The sequence below is a fragment of the Cryptomeria japonica genome, chromosome 3, assembly GCF_030272615.1.
Source record: "Cryptomeria japonica chromosome 3, Sugi_1.0, whole genome shotgun sequence".
In the NCBI taxonomy this organism is placed as follows: Eukaryota; Viridiplantae; Streptophyta; class Pinopsida; order Cupressales; family Cupressaceae; genus Cryptomeria; species Cryptomeria japonica.
The window spans coordinates 255,229,751-255,244,615 of NC_081407.1; the positions used below are offsets into that span (position 1 = coordinate 255,229,751).

Sequence of the window (14,865 nt, forward strand, 5' to 3'; positions counted from 1 at the left end):
CTTCGATGGGAAAATAATTCCTTTGAAAACTTTCTAATAGATTTATCAGCACCAATTTTTAGATAATTGGATAAGCATCCATCATTAGAGGGCATGCACAATATCTCTCTATTATCCCTGCGATCAGGAGACATTGAATAATTTTAGGTATATCTCTTGGCATGTAAATATTTAGTAATGTGTCAGAGAGAAATAAACAAAAGAAAAAAAATTGATGTTTTTCTTGGAGTCAAAATTCAAGCATGAAACCTTCTCTCTCTCGTTAAATTCTTTGAAGGGAATTAATTGAAAATACCATGAAGAGTTAGATTATCAAGTCTTGAAGGTTATCTAGTAAGTTTCATCCTTCTCTACTATGTATGCTTAATTTTCCCTCCCTTTCCTTGTCCTTTTATACCTCCTATAAATTTAGGTTCACCTACCCATCACTCTCACCAAGTTTAGCAAATGGTTACTCCCCAACCTATAACTCTTATTTATTCAATTTTGGTCATGTTTCCTACTACAAAGTCACTAATTTGAAGTTAATTATCTTTAATGGTTCCAATTTTGTAGGTCATTTTACTTAATATGCCTTGCCAACTATTTATCTCACTTCCATAGTATTTATTCAACCTATTTATTTTCTCTCTATTTACACTAATGATACTTTTGCACTTACCTCCTAATGTTTTCAATTAAGTGAAAAGCAGGTTTTAAAGGGGCCCCGAAACCCTTTTATAGAAAGATAATCAAAAGATAGAGCATTAAAGATAAACTAGAAAGAAAAAAACACAACAAAGAAATAACTGGAAAAGGCAAAAAGCCAGCAAGAAGCCAAAAGAGGCAAAGGGACAACACAAAGAAAACTAAGGGATAACCATGAACAACAGACCCTAAGAAAGATTTATTATAAGCTCTGCCACTTCTTGCTCCAATAGGACCATAGAGGCAGCTACACTCTTCAAATCCTCTAGCTCCTTGGCATGTTGGGTCATCTTCCTAGTACTAGCATGAGTTCTTTTACCATGACCAGTAGTCCCCCCTTCAAGAATCAAAACCTTATCCTCAGTAGTATCAACATTGTTTTTGTCTTGTTGGACCTGTTCCAGCTTGCTAATCATCATACTGAAGCTATCGGCAGAGGATTTCAGTGTTTTTTGGCTTTTTTGTCCAATCTTCTTCAAGGTATTCTCATGATTAAGAACCTGCTTCTCCAGATCATTGAATCTATCCTCCATAGCCTTAAATTGAGAGCCATATGCACTAGTGATAGCCTCTACATCGTTGATGGCTTTAGTCAATTCATTCAGGTAGTTAGGAAGGGTACTGAGCTTACCACTACAGACAGCTTCAAGGGTAGTCACTTTCCTGGATGAATCCTCCAACTTATTCTTCAAACTGTTGATCTCCAAATAGATCTAGTCAATAACCTTGCAGAACTTCATAATCCCACTCTTTGCAGTATTCAACATGATTAAAGGGTAATTTCTGCAGTCAATGTTGATCTTAGGGGCATAATTCTCCAGAGTCTCCACATTAACATCTATTGGGAGGAAAATTATCACCTTCTTTCACCATCTTCCCCTCTTCTTCCAAATCAATAGTAGATTTGTTGGGGTCCTAAAGATTGGGTTGAACATTAAGAGAATCATTCCCTTTATCTGGGTTGATGTCGGTGATGACAAGGCTCTGCTTATTTTTATTTTTTGGCGAAGGGCTAACATAATCACTATCAGTCTCCATCCCCTCATCATCCTCTTCATCATCTTCAAGTCAACTTTCCTCCTCCTGAATCTTACTTCTTTTTCCTTTAGCCCCTTTTCTAGCTTTCTTATTTCCGGACCCAGATGCCAAATCTTTGTCCTTTTCCTTGGTAGAACCCTTAGTAGGGGTAATCCTATCAACATTATCTTCCCACTCAATATCAGACCCCTTATCTTCACTATCATTAGAGTCCTGAGATTCATCATCCAAATCAAAGAGTACGGTGATAGAATGTTTCACAGAGGAAGCCTTGACATGGTTGTATAAGAGAAACATTAACCCTTCATGCATGGGAGGGTTACTATCCGGGTTAGCTCCCTAAAATCATTAATGCTAGTGTTAAGGGAGGTAAACAAATAGAAAGGGATAGACACCAAGTCTTTATGGCGAAAATGATTCAAAAATACAAAGTGATAACCGTAGACACGAAAGTATCTACCATCAAGTGTAACATATTGCATGACAAGTAGAATCCATCTCCATACCTTCTTTATCACTTTCAAAGATTAGTAGGTTTTTCCAGATTTCACCAACTTGCTTTTCTCAGACTCCTTCGAGAATTGCTTGATAGCAGCTTTAGTGAGCTTCATGTCTCTATAAAACTTTCTTCCTTCCATCGACATTCCAGTAACTTCTGTGATCATTCCTTTGTCAATTTCAACCTTTCTTCTTCCTATGGCTGTTTTACCATCTTTCCAATTCTTTTTGAAAATTCTGGTCACGGTAGGGTTTTTCCCTACAATTCTCTCCATATACCCTATCATCTTGGCTGTTTCCAAAATAGTTCGGCTTGTCTTTCCATTCATTATAGGAAGTGGCTCAATTATTTTCCTATTTCCTCCCATGGAGTCCATAAATAGAAAATTCTTATCCTTCACTATGCCAAATAGGGCAGAAACAAAGATCAAAGTGCAGAGCAGGAATGTCTTCAAAATAGAAATGGCCACCCACAAAACATGCAGAGTCTTGTCCGCATTAAATGCCAGCTCAATCTTCGAGCGCCGCTCTTTCTGATTCATTATGGATTTTTTAATTGATAAGTGCATTGTCATAATTACTTATCACTCTCTCGTAATCATGTACTCTATCATAAATGGGGAGTGCATGCACCTTTTGAGGAAGATCCATCTCACAGTGTGATCACGACGGATGGCCATGTTGGTAGCCCAATCAACAATAGTGTTGGTCTCTCTATAATTGTGAGACACAATACATATCTTGAAAGAGTTGATTATCTTCTTATCTTGAGATATGATATTCTTTATGGTTCATGAAGGGGAGGATAGGCCTTTTAGGCATTGAACAATATTATTTGAGTCTCCCTTCAGCCAGACTTTAGTAAATCCCATAGATTTAACTAGGGAAATATTTTGGTAAGCAACCATGGTCTCGGCTAAGTAGTTAGTTTGGGATCCCATGGGAAGTGTCACCACTGCAATACAATAGCCAAACTCATTTCTTATCACTCCCCCACACCCAGTTGGCCCCGGGTTTCCCTTGGCCACCCAATCAAAATTAGTTGTGATCCAACCAGCTAGGGGAAAGGACCACTTACTACTTTCTCTCTTGTTTTTATTGTCATCTCTGTCTTTGGAAGCAAAAACATTCTAGTTTTTGAGGAGGTCAGAATCATCCTTGCTTCTGAAAAGAAGAGGCTTACCATCAGCTTTTAAATTTTCCATAATGGCCCACTTGATTTTGGTAGACACCACTTCAGGAGGGGAGTAGGAGTCTCTGAAAATCCCGTTGTGCCTTTCTTTCTAGATTACCCAAAACACATGAGGTAGGATAAGGTCCTATAGAAATTTGATAGATTTGTTCAAGGAACGACATCTCCAGCTAGTGAAGCCCTCTTGAATAGAGGTCAGAAAGATCCAATTCAAGTTCCAAAGCTGCAAATGCTGTGACCCAATAGAAAAGGAGAAGGGACAATGGATAGCTAAATGGTCAACATTCTCTTCCTCATTTTGGTAGAGGTAGAAACTATTAGGAAGATGGAAGCCTATTTTGCAAAGATTATCAGTGGTGAGGATTTTATTCTACAGAAGGATCCAAAATAATATGTTGATCTTGGGAGTGAGACCACTAATCGAGGATTTAGACTAGCAAGGGGAAGGATCAAGGGATTGGGACAAGATCAAAACCGCAGAGGCCATTGAACAACTACCAGAGGAGATTCTCGCCCAAATGATTTTATCTTCAAGCAGAGGATAAATCAAGACAAAATTAAGCAGAGCCATAATAAGGTTGAGGGTTGGGTCTATGGAGCACAGGTTCACCCAATGGTTATCCCTCCAGTAATCTGCCACCTTGATACCAAATCTGGCCTTACATTTAGATATAAAGGGAGAGAAACAAACCTTATTGGAGAGGGGGGATTCCAACAACCAAGAGTCCTCCCAAAAGTTGACTTTTCTACTATTACCAATAGTCCATCTTTTACCTAATCCAACAATAATTTTAGTTTGGACAACATTGTTCCAAATAGCAAAACTAGTAGGGGCGTCATAGGAAATAAAAAAATCTGAAAGAGATAAATGAGGTTGCATAATTTTGGCTTGCCAGATTGAGTTCCACTCATTCGTTTTTCCAAACAATCTCCAGATTTGTTTGGCGAGAAGGGCTTTATTGATGGTTTAATGTTTCTTAGACCAAGGCCACCCTACTTTTTAGGTCTACAAACTTTGTGCTAGGCTATTAGAGATATCCTTTTACTCTCCTCAACCCCTAACCATAGGATGTACTTTTGAATTTTTTCAATAGCATCAGCGAATTTGGTCAAAATTCTAAACAGACTTGAAGCATACATAGGAAGACTCTGGAGAGAAGATTTTAATAATTGGATTTTCCCAGCTTGGCTCAAAAGGGCCCGTTTCCAGCTGGCTAATTTTTTGTGGAATCTATCCATCAAGCTACTTCAAAACATCTCAGGGGGCTTTCTGCAAAAGGGAAACCCAAATAGATAGAGGGGAGCAAGCTGATCAAACAATCCAAGATTCTATCAATTATTCCTTGTTTGTCAACAAGAGTGTTGAGGAAAAAAAGGGAGCTTTTCATCCAGTTAATCAGTTGGCTCATGGCTTTGCAGTAGCTAACCAACGTCGATTTAAGGGTTATCGCTTCCTTGATAGTAGAAGCACCCATCAACACCATGTCATCAACAAATTGCTGATGGGAACAAATCTTGTCAGCCGACGATGGTCTGCTACCTTTGAGTTGACCTTCAGAAACAAGTTTACTGATATATCTACCCAGACTTTTAGCCAATATAACAAACAAAATAGGAGATATAGGATCGCCTTATCTGAGACCCCTAGAAGACTTGAAGAAGGGGGTAGGAGAGCCATTGATAATAACTGATGGAGAGGGGGTAGAGATCAGCTTGGGGATCATCTGGATCACTTCCTCACCAAATCCGAAAGCCTTGAGGATATGGAGAAGAAAGTACCAACCCACTAGATCATAAGCCTTCGACATGCCAAGTTTCATAATGAATCCTTGGTTTTTGGATTCTTCTAAGGACTGAATAACTTCATGGACCGATATGATGGAATCTAGAATCTGCCTCCTAGGAATGAATTTGGTTTATTGAGGAGAAATAATATCAGGGAGAATGGAGAGAAATCTAAGGGTGAGAACCTTAGATATGATCTTGCAAAAGGAAATGCACAGACTAATTAGTCTGAAAAGATCCATCGAGTCTACTCTCGCGGTGTTTGGGATAAGAACCAAAAAAGTAGCATTAATTTCTTTCAAAAGCATCTTATAGCCAAAGAATTCTTTAAGACCCTTAACAATGTCCTGAATGATGATATGCCAAAATGACTGAAAAAAGAACATCGGGAAACCATCCGGGCTAGGAGATTTATTACCTTCAAAGGAGAAGACAACACACTTGATTTCAATTTCTGAAGGGATGGCTGAGAGAAAAATATTCTGGTCTCTCCCTATCATCTTTGGAATAGCAGCAAGGAATAAATCTTGGGCACTTTTGTCTAGATTGCAATCTATCGTCAATAGAGAAGAGAAGTAGGATCTAGCTTCCTTTTTTATTTCATCTTCCTCAAAGGACAGAGTCCCCCCTATAGACATTTTAGATATCATGTTAGCCGCCTTATGTTTCATGATAATCATATGAAAGAATCTTGTCTTCTTGTCGCCTTCCTTGAGCCACAGAGAACGGGAACGCTACTTCCAGAATATCTCTTCTTTTTTAATAATATCATGATATTTAGATAATATCTCATTCTCAGAAGTGATGGATACCTCACTATACCCATTATCTTGTATTTTAGCCTGAATATCCTTAAGATCAAGCTGGATTGCAAATTTAGAGGCAAAAAAGTCACCGAACATGTTTTTGTTGCATCTCTTAACCTTGTCCTTAACATTCCTTAAATTTTTGGCCACCCGGAACATGGAAAATCCCTCCACTGAAATGTTCCACCAGTCTTTGATAGCTTCCTCAAGCTTGGGGTGGCTCATCCACATTTTTTCAAATCAGAAGGGGAAATTTCTCCTCTCAGAGGCGGGGTTTGCAACAAAAGAAATCAAATAGTGGTCTGAACGAATGTGAGGAAGCGCATTTAAGGAGAAGGTCTAATGATTGAACCAATAATTACAGATAAGGGCCATGTCAAGTCTCACCTAGATCAAATCTGAGTCGATTCTTTGATTAGTCCAGGTAAAATTAGCACCCTGTAGATCCACATCATGAAGCTGCTGATTATCAGTGAAGTTCATCAAATCTATCCTACTATCAAGATGGGAAGGAATTCCCCCAAATTTCTCCTTCTCCTTGATGGGAGTGTTAAAGTCTCCCATCACCAGCCAACCTTCAGAGTTAAATTGAGATCTGATAGAATCTAACTTTTTCCAAAATCTATATCGAACAAGTTTAGAATTTGGGGTATAGATGTTAGATAAAATCCAAGTGGTCCCATCTTTACTGTGATGAAATCTAACAAACGTCATTTTATTGTCAAGCCAAACAATATTTCCCTCCTAATTCTATAATGATCCCTTTTTCATTAAAAAAATGGATTTTCTTATGCCCTATGCTTGGGTAGCACAATAGGTGTCATTGTGTATAAAAAATAACTATGGAAATAAATGATAGCCATAAAATAATCCTATCAATCTAAAATGGACATCCAAAATAAAAAGGAAGGGCCCTCTTATGCATGCACATGTGATCTATGTATGGTCCTTCTTAATTGCCTCTCATATTTGTTCATATGATACCTAGTTTGGTTAATAAATTTAGCATGTTCCTATAATATTATTTAGTGCATGTAATTGGACTAAACCTAGCTTAGGTTCATCCTAAGAATGGAGGGCACACAAAAGATAGTGCCCTTGAACTTCATCAAACTTTAAAAAAATTCTAATGAAAAGGAAGCCAAACTTATCCAAGTTGAGATAGAATAAGTAAACTCTTAGCCTAGATAAAGGCCTAGAACTAGGAGATTACCAAAATTAGGAAGGCTCTTGTAATTTGGGTTACAACAAATAATATATATAAAGCATTAAAGGACAAATATTTGAATCAAATATAGACAAACAAAGTATCATCTTAGAATAATGCCACAAAGAATTGATAAGTGCCAAGTAATAGGAAGAAAATATCATTAAATAAGCCACCTAGCTATGAAATAGCATCAAGTAGTTCTCTAATTTAGCTAATTCATTAAAATGAAATCTAAAGTTGCTAGAAGAGTAGGACTAATAACTACATTCAAATTTTTAAATAGTAAATAAAAACCTTGGAGTGGTCTTGCTAGTGAAGGAGCTATTTTCTTCTCATTAGGAAAGGATTACAATTGGCACTATAAACCATAAACATCTTAATTTTTTTTTCTTAGGAATAGAGTTAGTTGTCTAGAGAAATAGTTGATAGTACATTCCTTTCACTACCCCCTATGGTTGTTGGAACTATATCTTTGGTCAATAAAATCAATAACTTGTCTAGTAAAGCACTCCTAACTAAGAATATTAGCAATATACAACTAGCAATAGAAAGGGTTGATATAATTTTAAGAAAAAATAAACTTTTTCTAAAATGGATCATGCAATTTATTACCTTAGATCATAATGCATAAACAATGTGCAAACATATCACATATTTGGCATAGTGGCACCTCACCTACCCTTTTCACAATGAAAATATTTCTTTTAAGGATGGAGTGTTCATTTTTATGCTAATAAGTAAGCAAGTATACCATGCACTATTTAATTGTTTGTCATTCACCATGGATCATAAAAAAATAGACTATCCTCTACCCATTGAGACAATTATAATTTTAAATAATTTCCACAATAGAGGAAAACTAATTTATTTCCCATGAGGATATAATTTAAATGGAAAAGAATTTCAAAGCCTGAAAGAAAATGAAATTTTTTTCTAACAATGAATGGTTATTAGGGTCTATAGGTAACCTATGAGTTAATCTTCATAATTGAAGATCCCTTAAGAGGTTACTTTGAACTATAGAGATCTTCTCTTTATCTGCCCTTTTAACTGACATTTTCATTCATTTTGTCATACCACTACTTCAAACTAAATTATATTTTTTGCAACACCCTTTTGTATTTTAGAGGTGCACTAATACTTATTTATCTTTAATGGTTCATATCTTTGGAAGCCTTTTAGTCAAAGTATTCAAATTTTCTTTGGTAAATATTTTAGACTCTTATTGACCATCAAATTTCTTCTAAGATCAATGAATCATGCATTATTTGAGCATAATATTAACAACTAACCTTTAGATTGTGCTACTAGCTGATGCTACCAACTCAACAAAATTGTCGATCCCAGTCTTTATCAAAGTACATAATACTGAGATATCTCACAAATCCATTAATCAATAAAATGATACACATGGCATAACATCACATGTTGTAAACCTTGTCAACTTTGTAGGTTTATGATATTGCATTAACGGTCATGTGAGTAGGTTGACATCCATGGTGGGCACTAGTTGTCTTTGAACAAGTTTAGCAAAGAAAGACAATGTAATGTCACAATAGGTAAATGAGACCACCATGTAAATTATTAATGAGGTCAACTTGCTAACCATTTTCTATTATGTCACTGGCAAGTTTTGGCACGTCAATAATGCTTGTGCTAGTTTTTGGTGGGATCCACCTTTGTAGCTCTTGAAGGTGGTGTAAATTATGTACTTTCGAGACTCATTTTTTCAGCTATCAAGAACCTATAACGATCCTCCTAACACATCAATTTTTTAGTCTATCGTCAAGTTCACATAAGTAGGGAAGGATATGAATCTTACCTTAAATGTGAATGAAAATTTTAACTTCCAAAGTTAGCTTTCATACTACCCAAAGTGTTCAAGCAATAGATTTTAAGAATTGTTCCATGCCCTATGCGTGATCTTGTCGAGGCCATTTCTTATAATCGACAAAGACTAAAAATTTTATCATTGACAAGGTGGAGAGGGGTCAATGAAAGAGATCCAATACATAGAAAAGGTCCTTCATTGAAAGAGAGGTGGATTCTAAAATAGGAGGAGTATGATTCAACATTGTTACCTTGAAGCCTTTAAAGCAATATATTATATTTCTTGATTTAACGGATTAAACTATATATGTGCATCATGGGCCCCTCATACTCATAGTGATAGAAAACAAATATGTTTATGAATGTCTCCTCAGTTGTACTTATTTCCATGTGTTCTTTGATATTATATGCTAATTAAAAATTTAGTTTAGTGTTTCCTATCTTAGCGTGTTGCTTCAAATATGTAATCTTAAATATTAAAATTGTTCATGAAAATGCATTTTTCCTTGGGGGCACTCTCTTTAGTTAAGCTCTATGCAAGCTAAAGTACTAACTTCTCTCTTGGCAGATCTCATGATAGTTGAGTTTTATTTTCAAGAAATTACTTCCCTTTTCATCCACAAACTTATGAATTTATTGAAAATCATAAGAAAAGAGTTTTTGAAAATGTAAAGGTTTTCTTACAACATTTCTCATATCAATATAAACATTTTTTTGTTGTTGTTGTTTTCATATGCTACCTAATTGCTTATAACTAAGGTTTTGGCTTCTAGGTAGTAATGATGCATGTTGTGGGATTGGTTATGCACACAAGTGTCAGAAAGTACACATTTCAAAGTTCACCCAATACCCACTCAAAGATGTTTCAATAACCGTCAACTCAAAATTGTTAGTACTTGTGGACAAATGTAGTGGTGCACAAATGGGTCAATTATGGATCAAAAAAGTTCAAAAAAGCTAGAAAAATAATCGGTTATTGGTACATGTGAAATTTATTAATGAGCTTTTCATTATCATTTTTCTGACTCCTTTAAAAGTAGTAATTGGGAGGTTGGGTTGACAAAAAACTATCTACAATTGAAACTATATCCACTACTGATGCTCTTCCTCTTCCTCTAATTGTAAACAGAATCCACAAACAAGGATGAACATTTATTTGATTTTAAAGAATGAAGCTATTGGAGTGTTTGGTTGTGCAAGGAGATCCAAACTAATAAAGTATTCACGCCATTAATCAATGTCTTGTGAGGGTGGTAAGATCCATTCTATTTATTACAGGTTGAACTATAAAAACATAGAATGTCAGATGGGAGCTGCCCGTTTCGACATCAATTAATAATTCTACAGTTCTTTCTAATCTCTCCCTTCTGTCCGGTGAGAACTTTGATGTTTCCTAATTTAATCATTGCAGCGGCAAAATCATGAAGAAAGCCTTTTGATCAGAACTGTATGTAGTAACTTGAGCATCCGCTGTGCCGTTATTAAACAATTCCTGGTCTGAGTGGAAAAGACCCTTAAAATTTCTCAGATCTTGGTAGTAGCCATTATCAAATAGAGTAGGAGTTGTGACATCTAAGGACCCAAGATTATTGTCAGTAGCACCACTACTTCTGGAACAGTTTGCCTGTAGAGAAGCCGCAAAAGTCTGGTCTATGTTGGTTTCACTGTATATACGAAATCTATAGAAAAGGCAACGGGCGTTGCCGATTGTATGGGCACCTATTCATTTCCACACACCATGAAAAAATTATCGTTAATCTTATAACAACATCTATTGGGATTTACAATCCAAAACTAAAAAATATAAATTATGGTTACCAGAAAGTGCAACCATATCGGTGGCATTCATTCCTTGGGCTTTAAATGCTGAATTGAGATTGCTGAGGCTGGAACTGGGGCCTGGAAGATTCCTGTTTGCAGCGTTTTTGCTTGCAGTCCTCGAATCTCGCCTTCCAAGAAGAACATTCCATGGTGAACCACCCAACTGCAAATCGTAGTAAAAAATAATGTCATATGTCACGCCGAGGAGAAATTCTCATTAGCGGGCACGACAACTCTTTATTGGTTTTTTAATAATTATAGGATACATGACAATTTGTACACTTTTGTGGGAATCTACAAAGTTTAGTTTCGAATTGAGATCTGTTTCACAGATTCCGTACTATCCTTTTAAAGGAAGTCTTTCAGAGAATGACTGAAAGGAGTTTTTAACTATTAAGAAAAAAGAGAAGTAAAAGATTTACAGCTGAAGTTAGAGGAAGGCAGCCGCAAAATTAAAAGTTGACATTTGTAGAGTGGTCGACCATTAACAAAGCGGTCAACTCGTATTTTCAATTTTAAAAAATGACAAAATCTCATTCCACGTTTGATATTTTATGCTCTCTGCAATTCTCGTACAATTGACTTTTTCAAAATATGAAAAATAGTTATAAATCAGAATTTCATTGATTGGATTAGATTGTGTGAAAGTTTTTCATTAATATTTGAGATCACATAATGTTGTTTTTATAAATGTTTTGAATCACATTCTACATTTAATTTTGGAATATAGTACAAAACCTCATACGATAATCCTAAAATATCAATAATCACCAATTATGTATTGTTAGAGAGTCCATATTAATATGCTTGAAGACATCTGAATTTAACTATATATTTTTTTTAGTTCCTGCCACAGCAGGATACTTATCCATTCATCTAGGTCATTTATTTTTTTTAGCTGACCAATCAGATTTAAGAATTTAAAGTTTTTGAAAACAATTCTATAGTTTATAATTATTCTTTAATTTAATAAATTGAGAAAATCTCATTTATCTTTCTTCTTATTGGCTTATGCTGGCAACAATAAGTGTAAAAATCAAATTATTATTTATTTTTTAATAAATATTGTCAAATCAATTACTAAATTACTGCAATCTAATAAATGAGAAAATAACTCTAATCCCCATGTATCCTCCATAATAGTACGGGCCGGATAGGCCGGACATTTATGTCGAGCTCATCTTTCCTTCTGTCGGACTTACTTGAATTTATTCCTACATCAATTTATCATTCAATCTTGTACTTGTCCCACCAATACGGCGGTGGAGTGGGAGATTCTTAACGTATGCAGAATAGCTTGTAAATTATTAAATATGCCAAAGAGTGTATTCCAAAGATGTGCCAATATGGACTACGAATAATAGGGTCTATATTTAAAGGCGTTAAGGTTAGTAATTTTTATTGTAAAATATAATTCTTTTACAAGAACATTATATAAAATAGAAATTTTAGATAAATTCAAGTAATCCAATGGTAAAATGTAGCCATATCAACGATATAGTATTTCTACTCTCTGTTTAGATTGACTTGATATAGGTGTAGTTATTTTAAGTTAAATAAAAGAATTATTTAGTTAGTTTTTTAAATTTCAGATATATTATTTATTTATTAGTATTAGTTGTAGATATTTTAAATGTATTTATTAAAAGTTGATGGGAGATTAATTTTAAGATATTTTTATCAGATTTGTGATATATGTATTTTCTTTTCTAGAGAATTAAAAAAATTTACTAAAGAAATAGAGTTGTATTTTACTTAATGGTGATTTTATTTATTTTAATTATTTAATTAAAATATTTTTTGAGATGTATGTAGTGATTTAAATAGATTTGTTATATTTTTTATTTCTTAATATATTTTATTTAAATTATTTCTTTTATTTTTAAATATATATCAATTATATAATTTTTAAACTTTTTTAATATCTAATTGGAAATGCTAATGTAAGCATTAAGGTAATCATTAGCCTCCTAACATAGAAAAAAGAAATCATAACAATCTATATAAAAATATAGCATTAAATTTGTAACATTAGCATATATAACTTTAATACATTATGAAAATTTAACACTAAATCTAATTCTGAATTAAGTATATATATCTTTAATAATTTTATATAAAATTCTAACATCAATAATAATTTTATCCCTATCCCTAACTCAAATTCTAACCCTAACTCCTCCCCTCACAATAATTATTAGCCCAACCTTATCTTTAATTATATACCTAACCCTAACCCTAATTTTAAAACTAACATTATTATTACTTATTTTATAATAATAATGTTATATTTTTTTAATTGAAAATATACAAAAGAATTGCAAAATAATGTTATACTTATTAAAGATTATTTTAATTCAAAGTGAATAAAGTTTCACTTATCAAATTTATTCAGAAGTGAATAAATTTTATAATTGAATAAACTTTATAAGTGAAAGTTTATTCACTTTTGAATTTTTGAATTATAACCGAAACTTTATCTCTAACTAACCAAACCATAACTCTCACACTAACACCATTTCTAATCCAATAAATTTTATAATTTTTTAGTAATAATTATAAATTAATTTTATTATATATATAATTAAAAATATAACTTTATTATTACTTATTTTATACTTATAATGAGAATTTGTTTAATGCTTAATACAATAATGTTGTACTTATTATAATAATAATGCTATACTTATTTATAAAGTTTATTAGTATACTTATTATGAAGTTTATATTAGTTCAAAAGTGAGTAAATTTTATAAATGAAAGTTTATTCACTTTTGATTTATAAATAAAAGTTTATTTGAATAACTTTATTTCTCCATTTATATGTAGCTATCTCTTCCTCTTTATCTCTATCCATTACTCTCATTCTTCTAATGGCAGGAATTTGACGCTTTGCGTCCTTGTTTTAAATAACATTTTCCATTATACTATCCATCATCAGAAAAGTGAGTTAGAAAAGAAAAAATAACAGATCATAAAACATTGATTAAAAAAATATACCCAATTAAACCCAGAAACCTTATTTATGAATTCAATCTGATATCATTAACTTCACTGTTACGTGAATTAAATCAACTGATCTCAAACAGATAAAAACCGACTTTAAAAGTGCATATATATAAATAATTCGGTAGGGAAAAATGGAAGTAATAAAAACCATGATTACCTGTACAACGGAATCACGAGCGGCTATTGCCAGAATATCAGCGCAAGAAACTACGCCGCTGCACGCACTTTCAATTTGCGACTTAATGCTATCGATGACGTCGAAACCTCTGAGCGAATTGACGTTTGGTGCTGCACTCTTCTCTCCTGTGAAATTCGCTGTGTCATCCAGCAGTACAGACCCATCGCAGCCCTGCAATTCGAAAGAAAGATCAGAAACAAAATTACAATGTCTACGCAAAATCATAAATACTGAAAATATTGATGTACGAGAAATATATGTTACTTGAACAAAGCAATCGTGGAAAAAAAGACGGAGTAAGGATGCGCCCATTCTTGATTCATTTGCCAATGCTTGCGCTATTGTTGCATTTATTATCGGTAAAGCTCGCGGACACTTAGTATCGTAAAACTTAGTGCTAAGCGCCCCCTCAGACACGCCATTCCAGAAAAACAGCAAAGCGATACAGAAAACAATACTCTTTAACAAAGAGGTGAGAGAAGCCATTGTTTTGGATCGCATACAGATAACTGTAGTGCAGATAAATTGATGGGTATAAACAAGGTTGATAATAGCTTATATAACACCAGCGATACAGTGGATGGGCGAGAATGTCATTTAAAATGTCAGTGGCAGTCTGTCGGGACGGCGGATAGAGATAAATTACTGTGAATATTTCGTATCGTGCTCGGTTATCTTAAACGCCCAGCTCAACCATGCTATTATATAACTATTTAATTTCCTTTTGTTGTGTGATTCGCACATGTTATTACTAAGCTGTCATGTAGAAATGTCAACAACTCATAAGGGGAAGGTTCGTACTGTCTATCAG

The 14,865-nt window shown here is 34.1% G+C and overlaps 1 pseudogene; it reads right to left on the reverse strand.

Annotated features, from left to right (window-relative positions):
* Window positions 1–10,374: 10,374 nt before the first annotated feature.
* On the reverse strand, window positions 10,375–14,540 carry LOC131045643 (peroxidase P7-like; annotated as a pseudogene).
* Window positions 14,541–14,865: the final 325 nt, after the last annotated feature.